Source organism: Balaenoptera physalus (genome assembly GCF_965194825.1).
Source record: "Balaenoptera physalus genome assembly, chromosome: 13".
NCBI classification, from domain to species: domain Eukaryota; kingdom Metazoa; phylum Chordata; class Mammalia; order Artiodactyla; family Balaenopteridae; genus Balaenoptera; species Balaenoptera physalus.
In genome coordinates, this window is record NC_138892.1 from 82,817,745 (window position 1) to 82,828,442 (window position 10,698).

At 43.0% G+C, this 10,698-nt stretch overlaps 1 pseudogene across 1 annotated transcript; it reads left to right on the forward strand.

Moving 5' to 3' along the window:
• The first annotated feature begins 269 nt into the window (after positions 1-269).
• On the forward strand, positions 270-7,576 carry LOC309640675 (post-GPI attachment to proteins factor 4 pseudogene; annotated as a pseudogene). The gene has a single exon. The product of its transcript is annotated as a post-GPI attachment to proteins factor 4 pseudogene (transcript).
• Positions 7,577-10,698: the final 3,122 nt, after the last annotated feature.

Genomic DNA, 10,698 nt, shown 5'->3' on the forward strand with positions numbered 1-10,698 from the left:
AGTAATCAATTAATTGTAACCGTAACCCTGAAATGCCACATTCAAGTCCACAGCCCATTGGATACTTTCTGATTTAAAATGCATAGAACTATGCGAATTTTGCCTACCATTGCCATTTTTTCTTTGGCAAACTAAACTTTGGCATGTAATTTATATTCATGTTCACACAGTACTCCTTGCTTCTTCTGAACGTTAAGTAACCATAAACTTAAAATGAGCTATCTGAGTGACTTAAGAAAATAATATCTTTCAACGTAACTTCGGTTAAACAGTGAACCAGATCTTACCCTGAAAAATCTATTTTTTTAGGGTTTAAAAATCATAAGCCTTAAGCTCAGAGTCTACACATACAGCCATGTGGCATGATGACATAAGAAATTCCCTGTGGCAGGATGACACGATGGAGACGTTTACTAAACAATGAGAGAGAAAGTTTTCTCTTTCCCAACTCAAGAGGGTGAGCAGGCTGTTGGTCTAGAGGAACGAAGTCCCCTTATTTGGGGGCAGGGTTAGGAGCCTTTTTAAAGCTTAGGCTCAAGAAGGTGAAGGAGAAGGGGCACCCCAGTTATTTTTCCCTTTTGTCTAATCCTAGGTTTTGACCGACCGGTGTGGACCTATCTGGCCCATTCTCAGGAGGTGCAGGATTTGAACAGCGTGGTCCATGGATGCCTGGGGCATGAACCCACAGCCCTGCCGCCTTGAAAGTCTCAGTAGGGCCAATGGCCAAGCCACGTGGTCACAGAATAGCAGGACTGTGAATATCAGGTGACCCTCTGGGTGGCGATCATAATGGGCTCAAGACCAGAGGCTTCGCTGCGGCCTCACTCGTGGCGCTGGCCGCTTCCTGCCGGAGGACTGCCGGGACCCCAGAAGGGTGTCCCCCGCGCAGTCAGGGCCAGCATCCGTGCAGGGATGACTGAATGTCGCAGCGAGGGCACTTCCCTAGCCCTCGCCTGCTTCTGTGGCACCGGGAGGCCGACAGAAAGGCGGGAGCTGGGCGTGTGCGAGTCCAGGTTTGACTTGCACTGATTCTGGCCTGCGGTCCAGGATGGTTTGTTCTTGGGACCAGACCTGACCAGAAGGTGACCTCATGAGTACTTCAACCTCTCCAGCTGCCATGCTCCTCCGGAGGCTGAGGCGGCTCTCCTGGGGCAGCACTGCTGTCCAGCTCTTCATCTTAACGGTGGTGACCTTTGGTCTGCTGGCCGCCCTGGCCTGTCCCTGGCTTCTGAACTTTTACTTCTACCTGCGCCACTGGCATCTGAACAGAATGAACCAAGAGTTCCTGCAGCAAAGCTTGAGAGAGGGTGAAGCTGCCCTCCGCTGCCCTCTGTCAATGGCTCGGTGCCCATCGTCTGGCAGGCCACTCCCCGCCCCTGGCTGGTCATCACCATCATCACAGTGGACAGGCAACCTGGCTTCCACTATGTCCTGCAGGTCATGTCCCAGTTTCATCAGCTCCTTCAACAATGAGGCCCCCAGTGCGAGGGGCACCAACTTTTCCTGTGCAACATGGAGTGGCATGTGAGCCATTTAGATGCCAAGCTGCTGTCCAAGTACGTCTCTGTGGCCAACAGCTGCGAGGGCACTGAGGATGACCAATTCGTTTGAGAAAGAGAAGCAGGACTACGTCTATTGTCTGGAATCCTCCCTGCAGACCTACAACCCAGACTACGTCCTGATGGTGGAAGATGACCCCGTTTCAGAAGAGCAGATCTTCCCAGCCTTGGAGCACCTTCTTCGGGCTCGCTTCTCCGAGCCGCACCTCAGATATGCACTTTATCTAAAGCTCTATCACCCTGCGAGGCTCCAGCACTACCTCACCCAGAGCCCATGCGGATCCTGAAGCGGGTTGGTGTCGGCATGTTGCTGGGGCCCTTACTAACCTGGATATATATGCAGTTTGCCAGCCGGCCGGGGTTTAGGTAACCCGTCATGCTCTTCTTCTTCCTGTACAGCATGGGTCAGGTGGAGCTGGTGGGCCGGCACTATTTCCTGGAGCTGCGGCAGCTGCGTCCTTCCCTGTACAGCGTGGTCCCTGCTTCGCAGTTTTGCACCCCGGCAATAGCTTTCCCTGCCCGGGTGGCCCACCAGACCCTCACCTACCTGTCCCAGGTGTACTGCCACAAGGGCTTCGGCAAGAACATGGCACTGTACTCACTGTTGAGGGCCAAGGGGGAGCGGGCCTATGTGGTGGAGCCCAATCTCGTGAGACACATCGGGATCTTCTCAAGCCTTCGGTACAACTTTCACCCCAGGTTGCTCTAGCTTGCCAAGAAATGCCTTTCTGAATTGGCCACTTCTTGGAGATACAACTATTGAGCTCTTTATTTGGACATGGTTGCTTGCAGATATTTCATTGCTTTAAGGTTGCTAGGGATATAGGTACTGGGATGACTGAAGAACATGCAAGTCAAGAACCTTGGCTTTGGTAACTCTCTGGCAGGAGCAAGCTGTTCACCATGAGTCCAGACCTCTGGCCCTCCACATAGCCACACTGCCTCATGCAGTCTGACCCACCCAACGAGGGGCATTTAAATACCACTTAAATTCTCCAATTGTTTATTGATTGGCTTCGCGATAGAGTTTGTGACTGCCAAAAATATTGTGCACAGTGATATGACTGGTTTAGGATTTTAAGGGTAGAATTTGGTGAAAGGTGAGATTCTTTTGCAATGATTTCTTTCTCATTGGGAATAAGAATGGATGTATGTTTAGAATATATGTCCCAAGAGGCAGGACCATGTTGATAGCTTCTATTTGTTTCCTTGACCTGGAGTAATAAAAGTGGAAAAAAGCCACACAGTGCCCAGCATCTTGCAGGTGTTACCTGGCATTTTCTTTTCCACACATTTGTAGTGCACTGATAATCAATTCTGTTCATGAGAACTATAAGGCAGAGCAAGATCTGAAAGCACCTTCTAGATCATCAAGGACGGATTGCTTATGTTTAGTAGTGATTTAATATTGAAGATTTCTATCATAATCTGATTCCTTGAAAGTTGGACATTGCAGAATAATATAAAATGGGTGAGCTCTTTACTAATAGCATACCCTTTTCCCTAACTTTTCTGGCTAATCATTCACCTTCATTTCTTTTTCTTCTATGCAGCATGATATTATAGGGGAAAAAAGCATGGACTGAAGTCAGAAGACCTGAATTTTTATTTCAGATCTCTGTCATGTCCTAGTGGTGTGAACTTGGGCAAGTCATAAGCACACTGAGTCTCAGGTTTGTTGCCTGTAAAATGGGGACAGTGATATCTACCTTTTAAATTGCCTTGAGGATTAAATGACAGAATGTATGGAAAACACTAGCAAGTGCTTATCTCATAGCGGGCACTTGGTGAATATTAGTTCTTTTCTCTCCTATAATAAGCATATACAACTCAAGTATATTTTGGATAAAGTATTAGTGATATTATTTAAAGTATGATATGGGGCATAGGGCTGACACCTATGGAGCAACTGTTCCAGACCAAACACTGCTAGAATAAAGGCTGGCTTTTCCTTGTGACTTCAGAAGGATATGCAGCTCAGTTTCATGTAGCCCCACCTCCAGCCAAACCCAAAATAAGAATTGTTCATTCAAACTGGAAATGATCTGAGACTCCTCTTGAGCTTATTCCAAGACTAGCGTCTGAAAATTACTCTTCTCAAAAGTTACAAGTAAATGTCACTTGACCATACTTATTGGCCAGTGGCCAACATGTCCCTTTGTGGGGATGGATGATTATATTAGAGTTCAAGCAGCTGTCCACTTTGTTTCAGTGCCATATCTTACGTTTGCTTTTAAGTTTCCACAATGAGCTACCATCTTGGGATCTGCTTGAGAACACTGAGGGAGTAACGGGTTCATCATCACACTTTATAGATGAACAAACAGGCCCAGAGATGTTAGAGAATTTCCTCAGTTTCACACAGCTGAACAGCAGCAGAAAGGACTGGAATGTAGTAGCTTTTTTGACTTCCAGGCCCTGTACTTTTTTCTTAACCACATTTATTTTATAAATATCTATGTAATCAAATTCTCTTTTGTGAAATCCAATTGTAACCTGGGCTAAATAATGTCTCTGTAACTTAAGATGGTAAAAACTCACTGTGGTGTTGGTCTTGGGGAACAAACAGGTTTCAGTATGTGTTGTGTTGTTATAGTGAGCTGTTATGTATCTCCCAGGAATGTCCAAAGTGACCAGAGCTACTAGATGACTTATTGAGATGCTCAGATTCCACCCCTCCATCCCTCCTCTCTCAGTAACTGGTTCAGCCCCATGTTTGAGAAGAGAACCACTCTCAACCTAGAATTCATTTGAGTTTGTTGCATTAATGATTGGATCTCTTCATGAAAAGTTTGTGTCCAATGACAGAACATTTAAGCTAGCCAAGCCCTAGATCAGAATCATTGCTGGTTTCCATTTCTGCTCTTTCTAATTCAGTTGTCTACTGCACACAGACATTCCTTCCCCTGACTCCTTCATTCTCGATGGCTAAGGTCAGCTTTGCCTTGTCATATTTCTCTACTTACACACTAAGACATCTTCCCCCATTGATCTTAACTAGAGTCTGCCATCCTTGGACATTTTCTGAAGAAGCAGAAATCCTACCCACTTTTGTCCCTACCCACTTTCTAGATCGCCCTCCCTTTTGTCCCTCATTACTAGAGTCCAAATTGTGTATGTTGTTCTGGATTAGGACAGCTGACAGCTTTACACCAAAGCTGAAGTCTCTCATTTAATCCTGAGCAGGGGGCTAGGGGAGAACTAAAGTCCCATTCCAATATCAAGGGACATAGTTTACCATGAGGGTGAAGGTCTCTAATGGTCCTGCATACTTTTCAGAATTTAAGTTATTGTCAGGCCTAAGAATCTCCCTATTGTGACTGAGTGTATTTGCATAGACTTATCAGTTCAAATAAATGTACCTCTTTCGCTGAGAAAAAAAAAAAAAAAAAAAAGACCAGAGGCCCTTCTTCATTTCTCTGGATTGAATATATCTCTCAACCTTCTTGTAAATTAAGATATTAAATATCTTCGACAAAAATGCATGCAGGGCTTTCCTGGTGGCGCAGTGGTTGAGAATCTGCCTGCCAATGCAGGGGACACTGGTTTGAGCCCTGGTCTGGGAAGATCCCATATGCCGCGGAGCAACTAGGCCCGTGAGCCACAACTACTGAGGCTGCGCGTCTGGAGCCTGTGCTCCGCAACAAGAGAGGCCACGATAGTGAGAAGCCCGCGCACCGCGATGAAGAGTGGCCCCTGCTTGCCGCAACTGGAGAAAGCCCTCGCACAGAAACGAAGACCCAACACAGCCAAATAAATAAATAAATAAATAAATAAAAATGAATATCTTAAAAAAAAATGCATGCAAATTTAACTTGATTTGGAAAAATTTAGGAATGCAATGATTCTTGCTCCATGTATTGAGGAGAGAATTTATACATATTAATGAGGTTAACATAGTGGTTTTGTTTTCCACTTTTGCACCTCACAGCGAACATTGCTGTTCTCAACTAACAAGCAGTGGTCTCTGCAGGAGCTCAGAAGAGTGACCACTAATAAGGGAACCAATGGGAGCAAGGTCAGCACAAAGCTATGAGTGTGAGTCCAGATGCAAATGCATTCAGAATAATTAGGGTTTGCCCACCAGCTGATGGATGTAATGCACAGTAGCAAACAGCAGAGACTTCGTGATCTACTTCCTACAAATGCTGGAATGTAAAGTAGTTTGAGTTTTGGTTGGTTCCAACTTTATCTCAGAAAACTCATAATCAGCTATAGGCCAGAGATCAGGATGCAATTCCCAGGTCTACCCAGCAATACTCCTAACCTTCAGTCCTGGGTCTGAGTCACACCTCTATCCTTGGCCTGGATTCTGGCCCCAAAGCACCAAATTGTTGAACATCGTCAACTTCTCCTTGTGCAGAACAGTAAGTGGAAGCCCGCATGGAGCCATCTTCCCAGCCAGAACCAGAAGGCAGAGGACAGGCTGGCCACCAGGCAGCAGCAGAGTGGACTTCAGAGGCTGTGGCTTGGTGTCAGGACCTGTGGGAAGCACATGGACACAGGCCGGCTGTCGTGAGGTCTTTCCAGAGAGACACTGTTATCATGCCGGCTCGGCCTCTCATCTCCTGTCTAATTTTCTTCCCAGCATCACCTCCAGGCCTCTGCTGGCAGCGTTGCTTTCCCAACTGATAGTTCCCATTAAATGAGTTTCAGATGCTGATTTTCTATCTAACAGATGAGCAAGCATTTCCCTAAGTTGCATCTCATTTTACCAACATCACTAATTTCTCTACTTTCTTGCATCCAATCAATCATTTCACTTCAACTGTGCATTTTACTAATGAGCCATTCACTCTCTTTTCCAGATCGTTAGTGAAGACGTCAGATTCTGACTTGACCTAACACCAGTTCCCAGGGGTCAATGCTGGCTTCCCTGAGAGCTCCCCAGGGAGACATTTTTCGCTCTCCTTCTAGCTCCTTCATTGTCCCAAGCTACTTTAACCTACTTCTTAGCTCACTTTCAAACACTTTTTGGGATATTGACATTAATGTTTACCCAAGAAGCTCCTGTTTGTGGGATGAATGGACAAATGGTCAAATGATACACAGCACAACACGCATAACCATGAAATTTCAGCTCAAGTATACAGTGTAGGCTCATTTATTCACTCACTGTTGTCTAAAGAGAAGAAGGATTTGACTACAATCCTTTGACTATAATCCTCTAAGCTGTTTCTGTCCTTCCAGCACTCACACTTGTACACTGATGCACCTGTTACACTTGACAGAAGCTTCTGATTTCAGTACACCTTCCTGGCTGGCTTCAGGATATTTCCTGAATATTCTCAGGTTATTGGCTGGCAGTCAGTCTTACACAGGTGGCTAATGGGTAACTTTGGACAAGCCAAAAGTGTCATGGCTAGAAGGGCAGGAATTATTTTCTGGGCTTTATTTGTCTGCTTTCATCCACTCTCAGTATAAATATGGTTTTAAATCTCTGGCTTAAATCAAAGGAAATAATTTATTAGATGAAGTTGATTTTCTTTTCTTTTTATTTATAGGTTGCTAGGTACAGAAGATATGCAAGTCCCAGGCAAGCCTCATTACCAGCTCTTTCATGTTTGATTGACCACTGGAAGCACTTTTCTTCCTTTTATTAAAATACTTTGAAAAACTTGATATAATGAAAGCTGAATATAAAATTGTATCTGTCCTATCATTTTAACACCTAAAAATATTCATTTGGACCTCAATGTCCAAGGAGATGGAAGGAAACCCCTAGCGACCAGGTAGGATGTGGGAGGAGTGTGGGGGAAGGAGAAGTGGAGGCTGGATGGGACTGACGCCCTGAGGGGTGGCTGGGAGTGGGGAGGAGTTCCCATGCCTGGGGGGACCCTTGGAGGCTTGGAGGATAAGGGGGGAGCGCAGTGGGTGTTTCTCCCACCCACTTGGGCTCCAGGAAGACTGCTGGGCTCCAGGGCCAGTCCTCCACCCTCCAAGGCCAGAGGCACTCCTGGCCCCCTCTGGTGCACTGAGCCTAAGCCCTGCCCCCCAGCCCCTCAGTGCGTTTTCCAACCCTGTGGGTCCTAAGCATAGGCCCCGCCCCCCATAAACCCTGCCCCTTCCTAAGCGCCACCCCCCACAGCCAAGGCCTTTTCCAGCTTTTTCTTTTTCCCTCTTCTTTGATATTGTGGTTCTGTTTTACCTTCCAGCTGTAGTTTCATCCATATCTTAATTTTTTTTTAACATATCTGTTAGTTTTCTCATCTTATTTTATTTTTTACTCTTTGTTATTGTTCTGCTCCTTTTTTTCTTTTTTCTTTCTTTTTTTTTTTTGCCACCCCATGTGCCTTGCAGAATCTTGGTTCACAAGCTGGAGGTAGGGCCTGGCTCCTGTGGTGGGAACTCCAAGTCCAAAACACTGGACTAACAGAGAACCTCAGATCCCAGGGAATATTCATCAGAGTGAGGTCTCCCAGAGGTCCTCATCTCGACCCCAAGACCTGGCTCTACCTAACAGCCTACAAACTCCAGTTCTGAAAGACTCAGGCCAAATGACCAGTAAGACAGGAACACAATCCCACCTATCAAAAAAAAAAAATGAGATGACAAAAAAATATGTCACAGATGAAGGAGCAAGGGAAAAACCTACAAGACCATATAAATGAAGAGGAAATAGGCAACCTACTTGAAAAAGAATTCAGAGTAATGATAGTAAAGATGATCCAGAAACTCAGAAATAGAATGGAGGTGTAGATTGAGAAAATACAAGAAATGTTTAACAAAAGATCTAGAAAAACTAAAGAACAAACAGAGATGAACTACAAAATAACTGAAATGAAAAATACACTAGAAAGAATCAAAAACAGAATAACTGAAGGAGAAGAACAAATAAGTGAGCTGGAAGACAGATGGTGGAAATAACTGCCAAGGAGCAGAATAAAGATAAAAGAATGAAAAGAATTAAAGACAAACTCAGAGACCTCTGGGAAAATACTACATGCACCAACATTCATATTATAGGGGTCCCAGAAGAAGAAGAGAAAAAGAAAGGGTCTGAGAAAATATTTGAAGAGATAATAGCCAAAAACTTCCCTAACATGGGAAAGGAAATAGCCACCCAAGTCCAGGAAGCACAGAGAGTCCCGTACAGGACAAAGCCAAAGGGAAACATACTAAGACACATATTAATCAAACTAACAATTAAATTCAAAGAAAAAATATGAAAAACAGCAAGGGAAAAGCAAAAAATAACATACAAGGGAATCCCTATAAGGTTATCAGCTGATTTTTCAGCAGAAACTCTGCATGCCAGGAGGGAGTGGCAGAATATACTTCAAGTGATGAAAGAGAAAAATCTACAACCAAGTTTACTCCACCCAGCAAGGATCTCATTCAGATTTGACAGAGAAATCAAAAGCTTTATAGACAAGCAAAAGCTAAGAGAATTCAGCACCACCAAACAAGCTTTACAACAAAGGCTAAAGGAACTTCTCTAGGTGGGAAACACAAGAGAAGAAAAAACACTTAAGAACCCAAAACAATTGAGAAAATGGTAGTAGGAACATACATGTCGACAACAACCTTGAAAGTAAATGGATTAAATGCCCCAACCAAAAGACACAAACTGGCTGAATGGTTACAAAAACAAGACCCATATATATCCTGTCTACAAGAGACCCACTTCAGACCTAGAGACACATACAGACTGAAAGTGAAGGGATGGAAAAAGATATTCCATGCAAATGGAAATCAAAAGAAAGCTAGAGCAGCAATACTCATATCAGATAAAGTAGACTTTAAAATTAAGACTGTTATAAGAGATAAGGAAGGACACTACATAATGATCAAGTGATCAATCCAAGAAGAAGATACAGCAATTATAAATATTTATGCACCCAACATAGGAGCACCTCAATACATAAGGCAAATGCTAACAACCATAAAAGGGGAAATTGACATAAAAACAATAATAGTGGGGAACTTTAATACCCCACTACACCAATGGATGACTCATTCAAACAGAAAATAAATAAGGAAACACAAGCTTTAAATGACACAATAGACCAGACAGATTTAATTGATATTTATAGGACATTCCATATGAAAGTGGCAAAAATACACTTTCTTCTCAAGTGCACATGGAACATTCTCTAGGATAGATCACATCTTGGGTCACAAATCAAGCCATGGTAAATTTAACAAAATTGAAAGCATATCAAGCATTTTTTCTGACCACAACACTATGAAAGTAGAAATCAATTACAGGAACAAAACTGTAAAAAACACAAATACATGGAGGCTAAACAGTATGCTACTAAATAACCAAGAGATCACTGAAGAAATCAAAGAGGAAATAAAAAAATACTTAGAAACAAATGACAATGAAAACACAATGACCCAAAACCTATGGAATGGAGCAAAAGCAGTTCTAAGAAGGAAGTTCATAGCAATTCAAGCTCACTTCAAGAAACAAGAAAAATCTCAGATAAACCATCTAAGCTTACACTTAAAGCAACAAGAGAAAGAAGAACAAAGAAAACCTAAAGTCAGTAGAAGGAAAGAAAACATAAATATCAGAGCAGAAAGAAATGAAATAGAAACAATGAAAACAATAGCAAAGATCAATAAAACTAAAAGTTGGTTCTTTGAGAAGGTAAACAAAATTGATAAACGTTTAGCCAGACTCATCAAGAAAAAAAGGGAGAGGACGCAAATGAATAAAATTAGAAATGAAAATAGAGAAATCACAACTGACACTGCAGAAATACAAAGGATTATAAGACACTACTACAAGCAAGCATATACCAATAAAATGGACAACCTCAAAGAAATGGATAAATTCTTGGAAAGGTACAATTTTCCAAGACTGAACCAGGAAGAATTAGAAAATATAAACAGACCTATCACAACTAATGAAATTGAAACTATGATTAAAAATCTTCCAACAAACAAAAGTCTAGGACCAGATGCCTTCACAGGCGAATTTTATCAAACATTTAGAGAAGAGCCAACACCTATCCTTCTCAAACTCTTCCAAAAAACTGCAGAGGGTAGAACACTCCCAAATTCATTCTATGAGGCCACCATCACCCTGATACCAAAACCAGACAAAGATACTACAAAAAAAGAAAATTACAGACCAATATCACTGATGAACATAGACACACAAATCCTCAACAAAATACTAGCAAAA